Source organism: Bos indicus, chromosome 26 (genome assembly GCF_029378745.1).
Source record: "Bos indicus isolate NIAB-ARS_2022 breed Sahiwal x Tharparkar chromosome 26, NIAB-ARS_B.indTharparkar_mat_pri_1.0, whole genome shotgun sequence".
NCBI classification, from domain to species: domain Eukaryota; kingdom Metazoa; phylum Chordata; class Mammalia; order Artiodactyla; family Bovidae; genus Bos; species Bos indicus.
This window is the reverse complement of record NC_091785.1, coordinates 12,656,097-12,664,731: the sequence shown is the minus strand read 5'-3', so window position 1 is coordinate 12,664,731 and position 8,635 is coordinate 12,656,097.

Sequence of the window (8,635 nt, the reverse complement as noted above, 5' to 3'; positions counted from 1 at the left end):
AGATGGAAGAGCTGGTCTGCTGTGAATATCCAACCAGGGGAAGGAGGTGCCCATCTCCTTTACATGCTTCTTTAACCTCTATACTCAATTCTCTTGGCAGTCCCCCTTACCATGGAACATCTTATTATAGGTATAAATTAATTAATAATACTTAATATTATTCATTTATTGGTGATTTCTGGCTATTGGGCATGTTGGATAGTGAGCTGCTCTGTATTTTCCTTCTCACAAATTCTAGCTCTCTTCCTGTTTTATTTCTTACTACAATAGTTCAATAGTTCTTACTACAAAGGTCTCCATAATCTTTCCATATCCACTGAGGCTTGGAGCCAATTTTCTCCCTGTAGCTGAACTCTCAGGTGTCGAGTCTAGCCATGGGACAGGTATTTAAAAATACAGACTGTAAGGTCAGCAGACCTGGGTTTGAATCCCATATTTCTTCCTTCTTAGCTGTATGAACAAATTGCTTTAACCCATGAGGCTCAGTTTCTTCCTTGTAAAATAGAGAATAGTAATCTTATCTGTGTGCTTCCCTGGTGGCTCAGATGGTAAAAATTCTGAGGTGGTAAAGAATCTGAAAAAGTAAAGAATCCTGCAGTGCAGGAGATCTGTGTTTGATAGCTGTTGGGAAGATCTCCTGGAGGGGAGCATGGCAACCCACTCCAGTATTCTTGCCTGGAGAATCCCCATGGACAGAGAAGCCTCATGGGCTACAGTCCATGGGGTCACAAAGAGTCGGACACGACTGAGTGACTACGCACAGCACAAGCACAATCTTATCTGTATTGATACAAAACTAATTAAACATTTATCCCAGAATGTGGCATATAGTGAGTATTCAATAAATGGTAATAGATAGGCTGGGTTGAGGGGAAGGTCCCATTACAGTTTAGAATTTGTCCTGCATGTGTGCCAAGTTGCTTCAGTCATGTCCAGCTCTTTGTGACCCTATGGACTGTAGCCCTCCAGGCTCCTCTGTCCATGGGACTCTGTAGGCAAGAATACCAGAGTGGGTTGCCATTTCATCCTCCAGGGGATCTTCCTGACCCAGGGATCGAACCCAAGTCTCTTATGCCTCCTGCGTTGGCAGGTGGGTTGTTTACAGCTAGAGCCACCTGGGGGAAAGTTTCCTAGGTGGAAAGTTCCACACCCTACATAGCCTTTCCATAAGACTTAAAAAAAAATCCAACAAAACTTTCTAACAAATTTCATCAGTCATGAATTTAAGCGATAGGCTCCCCTGCCTTTCTGATTTGGATTCCTCTTTTAAAAAAAAAAAAAAATCACAAAAGGGAAATACAGAAAAATGAAGCTGCACCCTTGACACACTGCACTGTAGCCTGTCTCCTTTAACCCTCACTGCAACTGTTTTCTGTAGCTGAAGTTGGTGCTGTCCATTTTGAAGTTTTTTTGCAGGTTCTGGAGGATTCAGTAAAAATGAAATCCCTAAAATGTCATAGATGTATGCTTGATTAAGCAAAGCCCTTTAATAAAAAAAGTTATTTCCCCATAGGTTGGTTGAACATTTTTCAGTCTTTTGCTCAAGGAGGACCTCGAAAAAATACTTCTCAGGTAGGTTAAAGCACAGGGAAACAAAATTATCCTTTATCCTTCACTCTAAAGAACAAGCAATTGCAGTGTTCTAGAATGTTCCTGGCATTAGCTACCACAAGAAATGAGAGGAATTCTTGACATTTCAGAACTCTGATGTGGCAATTTCTTTGAATGTTCTTTTAAAAGAAGAGTGAATTAAAAAAAAAAAACAAACATTTTTCAATAGTTTCATTGTTGTACCTGAGCTTTCCTTTATCCAGTGGATTTACTCTAATTATCTAAATGATTCTAAGGAAGACAGTTTCCCCTCCAGTAAGGGCAGAGCAAAGTAATCCTCACAAAGACATGAATGTAAATTGCTTTGGGATGGAAAATTGACTGAATTATGACAAAGAGCCTCTGATGCCTTTTATAAACCAGGGACTGGCTATATCTCTCTCTCTCCTCCTGATCTCAGGAGCCTGGATATGAGGTGTGAGGTGTCTGTGAGCGTCCTGAGTTTCCTGAGCACTGTGCAGGGTTTAAGCATTGCCTGGCTACCATGACCTCAACTCTGATTGAAACCTGTTACCATATTTGTTCATCCTGAATGCTCACACCATTCGTAGAGAGTGCATCCCAGCAGCAGGGCAAAAGGCAAAAGTAAGAAAGAGGAGGGAGGCAGAGAGAGCAAGAGAGAAGGGCAAACAGCCTGTGACTGAGAGCGGTACACTGAGCTCCATGGAGACACGTGCAGAGAAAAGACATACGTACTGACCGCCACACAGGGAGTGCACACCGAGGCAGAGAGTTAGATCAGACAGGGGAGGAGACAGAGAAAAGACCACGCGAGGAATGGAGAGGGAGAGACAGAAATTAAAATCTACCCACCTGCAGTTACACACACGTATAGACATACACACATGCAATTACACGTGTGTGTGTGTGTGTGTGTGTGTTCAACCCATTCAGACCAAAAAGTCATGTTGGTCAATGACCTAGTAGGGTCTCCATTCTACATCCGCACAGAGTTTGGAAGGATTTATGGGGTTTGAACATAGAACACAAAAGACTCGTGATCTCAACTACATTAATTTTCCTTCAAGTGCTTCCAACTTATTCACTGTCTAATTTAGGCTTACCAGACTAAATAGTATAGATTTGTACTTACTAGCTTTCAGTTTCCTTTAGTATCGATTCAAATCATGTGCCCCTCAGAAGACATCATTGGAACCTAGGTGCTTACTCCACAATCTTCCCCCTTACAAGGGGTCAGTGGGCTCCTTTCCTCCACTGACCCAAGCCCTGCTGACAAGATGAGGTTTGTTCAAGAACTGAACACTTTAGTTCCTGTCTTTTCCTTACTTTCTTCTCACCTTTGAGAAGCTCTCAGCTGCACCCTCACTCTCCTGACTAAAGCGCGGTAGATGTGAGTTGAAGTAACTGGGTTTCTGTCTTTATTTCCATTTCTGGCAGGAAGGGGTTCAATTTTCTGGCATAAATTCCTTCCCTGGATTCATGCCTACGGTCCTGGAAGAGTTTATTTAGCCATCAATCCTTTAAAGTTTGATTGATTTGTCATTTTCTGATGCTGGAATGAGTTTGTTAGGGGAAATTTATGAACACATTACCCTAACTGGCAAGGGCTTTGAGTGCTTGAGGATTTCCTGAAGAGACACTCCAAGAACCTTCTGTGGCTTTTTGTTTTTCCTTAGGATGTGGTGCGATTTTCACGGTCTATTTGTTATAATGCTTCCCTGACGTAAAATACTCATACAGGGTAAATAAACTCTCCCTGAAATACTTCGAGTCTTTCCAATCTAGAAATCTGAGCTTAAGCTCCTTGCTTTAAATACACTGCATACAAATTACATACTGGAAGAGATAGCAAGTTCCTATCGGATCCAGACAATACTTTTTACTGAGTGTACCCATTCTTAGCAGGCCTGAGTACACAGATTCGGTCTTTAGAAATTTTGCTGCTATATTGTTGACTGTATAAAAATTAATTATTGGTAGAAATTCTCGCTGGATGGTGTTTTTCATCCTTTTTAGTCTCATTTAGTGCTTTTTTGCTTTGAATTTATTCTGTCTTATACTAACATTGCCCCTTCTGCATATTTTGGTTGCATTTACATGGTATCCCCTTGTCCACCTCTTTATTTTCATCCTCTCAGTGTCATCCTGGTATAAATGTGTCTCTTAGAAAACAGCTGATGTGTACATCCATGCTCAGTCGCGTCCAACTCTGTGCGATCCTGTGGACTGTATCCCGCCACACTCCTCTGTCCATGGGAACTTCCTGGCAAGAATACTGGAGTGGGTGACAATTTCCTCCTCCAGAGGATCTTCCCAACCCAGGGATCGAACCTATATCTCCTGTGTCTCCTGCATTGCAGGTAGATGCTTTACCACTGAGCCATCAGGGAAGCCCTCGCAAAACAGCTTGGTTCATATTGTTTTACCCCATATAAGAGCAACTGTCTTTTAAAAGAGGCATTTAACTCCTTCATATTTATTGATTTGGGCATATTTCTGCCACTTCATTTCATGTTTACACCTATTCATTTACTAATGTGGTTAGCAAATATTTTCTCTGCTTCTTGTTTCTCAGATATGGGGCCTTTGTAAATTGCATTTAAGTTGTGGCTGGAACCATGGTGATGTTGATGAATAATGAAAGTGCCACTTTTGCTAGCATGCCTTGAAGAAAGAAAACTTGTCTTAAAGTTAATGATGTCCGAACTTGGTAAATCTCCTTGAAAGTGATTGCCATTGGGGTCATGCTTAGTTGTGATAGGATTTAACTACAATAAAAGTGGTTTGGACTTAGAGTCAGGCTTGGGTTTGAATTTGCCCCTCACTCCCAACACACACACACACACACACACACACACATACATGTCTGTTATGTGACTGTGGATATTTAATTAACCTCTGTATCCGCTAATTTCTTCATCTGTAAAAATCCTGGGATGTGGAGATTAACCGAAGCAACACAAGAGAGTGTTTTCCACAATTCTAGGCTTACTGCAGAGTCTTAACAATGTCTATATAAAAATAAAACTGCCATCTCTCTTGGTTTGTGGTGTGTTTCCTTTTCGGAGCTGGGGTCTGGTTGGTATGCAAGAAAAGGAGAAGGCATGTGAGCTATGTTATCTGCTTGTCATCACAAGAGGAGCCAAGTGGCAGACCATGGATTGAAGCGCATCCGGAGCACTGGGGTGGGCCTGGGAATTCCACAGCGAAGACTCTGAGATAAGCAAGCGCCAAGGGTGGGGCCTGCTGAATGGTTTGGGCTTCTACAGGGCCAGGGTCTTATAGGAAGAGAGATGACGAGGGAATCTGACTTCCAGAGCTGCCAAATAAGGAAGAATGTCATCTCTCTCTCCATTTCATCCAAGTAGAAATGTCAGCAACCAGAGCAACTCACCCTATGCCATCTTGGGACCCCCAAACGTGGTTTTGAAAGGACCTAGGATAGCTTTGAGCTAAATGGTACATTAGGAAACATTTCTTTTATTTTTCAATATGCTTTCACACCACTCAAGCTTTTTTTTTTTTTTCTCTTCCTTCTTTTGCAAAACATAATTTATCAAGAGGACAGCTGTCCTTTGAAGGCAGGAGTTGCTTTAAACATCACAAAGCTCCTGTGATCCCAGCCCCCTCCTCGCCCAGCCTGATGAGCTTTGTCCAGCTTGGGGGTTCTGCTCTCTTACTCACCCAGACTGCCTCCCCAGGGAGCCACTGGGTTGAGCCTCCAGAGGTCATTTCCTTGCCAAACATTCCTTTTCAGTGAGAGGACGTTTTCATCCCCTGGTAAACAATTCCAGCCCACACAAAGCAGACAGGGGTGCCTGTCCCTCTTCTTGCTCTCCACTTGGTTCTGAGCCCATTCCAACCCCAGAGGCGTCAGTCTGCTCTATAAATTCCTTTGTGAAACCTGAGCTCCTGGGCTCCAAAGGAGAGCAAAGATCTTGGAGGGGTTGCAGTTTCCCTTCTCTCTAAAGATCTGCTTGTGTTGGCAGCAGAAGGGTACGTTCTTCCAAAACATGCGCTTCCCTTTCTTACATGAATTCAGTTCAGAAAGCACTGCCAGGCTCCTCCTAAGCAAGAGAGGTAAGGTCGCCTCCCTTGCAGGTCTACACAGGAAAGAGATGACAGGCCTGGGGAGGGGGTGGGGGATTTTCTGAGGTAAAGGGTCTGAAACTCTGTCTCCAACTGTCACTATTGGGAGGGAAATGGCTCTGTTCATGGGAGGTGGGGTGAGGGGGTGGCGGCTGGGTCAGCCTTGAGCTTCAGGTGATTTCTTTTTGAGAGAAAAAGAAAGGAAGGGAAGAAAGAAAGGAGACAGCGAAAGAGGATAGAAGAAAGAAGGAAAAAAAGAAAGAGGAGGATAGAGACATGTTTACTGGCGGGCGTTTCACTGAGCAATTGTGTCACACACCCGAGTCCCTCATCACCAACTCCTCCAATTACTTCCAGGGCACTTTTAAAATTCATATTGTATCATTTCTTAATATACGTGTTTCCTTAATCCTAGAATTTGGAAATGAAGTAGTAAGTCATTAACTGATAGAATCTTAGGGAACTCATCTTTGAAAAGCGATGCATTGTTTTGGTGGCATTACGGGAGATAAAAAGAAGAGAAGAAGCCAGTTGTGGCCTTACTGTAAGACTTTCGATTTTCCCATTGTATGGGTCTGTTGGAGTTTGCGGTCCAGCTGGTTTTCTCCTGAGTCCATGGGGAGACTCTGAACCCCTATGTGTCAACGGGTGCCTACATCTTAATACTCTCATCAGAAACGTCCCCTTCCTTGCTGTTTCCAGTTGGATCGGCACAAATGGTGAGAAAGCAGGTCATGGGAAAGCCATTCTGGCTGAGTGACTTTTCTTTCCCCCAACCTTCTGCCCAGCTGGCAGCACCAGGCTGGTGCTGGAGCCTCCCCAGGGAGCTCAGAAGCGTGCTGACAGGCAGGGCACTGCTGGGCAGCCACGCCTGCCCCCTGGCCTCCATCCAGCCCTCTGAGCCCAAGCTGGGGCCACCTTTCCTGTTTGTTTTTCATTAAATAATGTTTACTGAATGCCTACTATGTGCCAGGGGCTGCTCTAAGGGCTTTTGGTACCCCAGTGAGAGAAACAGACAAACATACATCCCTTGCTTCATGGAGTTTATGTCCTAAGGTTCCTATTTTATTAAGAGGATTGGTTTATTTATTTTTAATTTTTTAAAGGGACATAAACATGGAAATAGTACAATGAGTACTTGTATACTCTTCACGTAGATTCAACTGCTAAGCTTTTAAAGCTATGCTCTTTCTTTTTCTTTCCACTTTTCTCTCTCAACACACAAACACACACACTGTTTTTTAGCTGAACCATTTGAGAGCAGGTATAATGACACCTCACTCCTAAATAATTCAGAATGTATCTCCTAAGAATAAAGACATTCTCCTACATTATTTCAAAGTCATTATTACACACAAGAAAACTATCATTAAATCAAATATCATGTCTAAAATACAGCCCAAATTTAGATTTCTTTAATTGGCTCTAAAATGTATTTTATGGCTTTTGTTCTTTAAATTACAGGATCCAGCCACAGTTTATGCATTTTGTCTGACTGTTCTCTTTTATGTCTTTTCATCTAGAACAACCTCTCACTTTTTGTTTGGTTTTTCAAGTCATTGACCTTTGAAGAGCCCAAGGTAGTTAGTCTTTTTGACCGCCCAACACTCTAGATTTGTCAGACTGTTGCCTCAGAATCGGATTCAGGTCAAACATTCTTAGTAAGAATATTACATAAGTGATACTACTCATTGCACTTCAGGAAATGCATAACATCTGGTTGTCCCATGGGATAGACCAGATAAACAAACATTTCTTGAATGAAGGACTTATATATATGATGTATGTATTTTCCCCCATAGTCTTAGTAAAGGCAGAGTCTTTAACAATCAAACTTCTGATACCATGATAAGGTATCACACACACACAGTTTAGTCACCAAGTTGTATCTGACTCTTTTGCGACCCCATGAACTGTAGCCAGCCAGGCTCCTCTGTCCATGGGATTTCTCAGACAGGAATGCTGAAGTGGGTTGCCATTTCCTTCTCCAGGAGGTCTTCCCAACTCAGGAATGGAATCTGTATCTCTGGTGTTGGCAGGTGAATTCTTTACTGCTGAGCCACTAGGGAAGCTCTCTCTCTCTCTCTCTCCCTCCCTCTCTCTCTCTCTCTCTCTCTCTCTCTCTCTATATATATATATACACACATACATATTTGTGTAAATCTAAATAAACCCTGGGCTGGTATTCCCGATTCTAGATAGAAATTAGAATCAGCTGGAAAGTTTTAAAAAATGCAATATCTGGTCCTGAGCAATTCTCTTGATAAACCAGGTCACTGATGAAGGGGTGCCTGCCAGATTTCTCCACTGTAAAGATGCTTTTTGCTCCTTCGTATTGAATATGTAATCCCTGTGTGATTTTTATTTTTTAAATTAATTAATTTATTTTAATTGGAGGCTAATTACTTTATAATATTGTAGTGGTTTTTGCCATACATTGACATAAATCAGCCATGGGTGTACATATGTTCCCCATCCTGAAACCCTCCTCCCACCTCCCTCCCCATCCCATCCCTCAGGGTCATCCCAGTGCACCAGCCCTGAGCACCCTGTCTCATGCATCGAACCTGGACTGGCGATCTATTTCACATATGATAACATACATGTTTCAATGCTATTTTCTCAAATCATCCCACCCTTGCCTTTTCCCACAGAGTCCAAAAATGTGTTCTTTATATCTGTGTCTCTTTTGCTGTCTCGTATATAGGGTCATCATTACCATCTTTTAAAATTCCATATATATGCATTAATATACTATATTGATGCTTTTCTTTCTGACTTACTTCACTCTGTTTAATAGGCTCCAGTTTCATCCACCTCCTTAGAATTGATTCAAATGCATTCTTTTTAATAGCTGAGTAATATTCCATCGTGTATATGTACCACAGCTTTCTTATCCATTCATCTGCTGATGGACATCTAGGTTGCTTCCATGTCCTGGCTATTATAAACAGTGCTGCGATGAACATTGGGG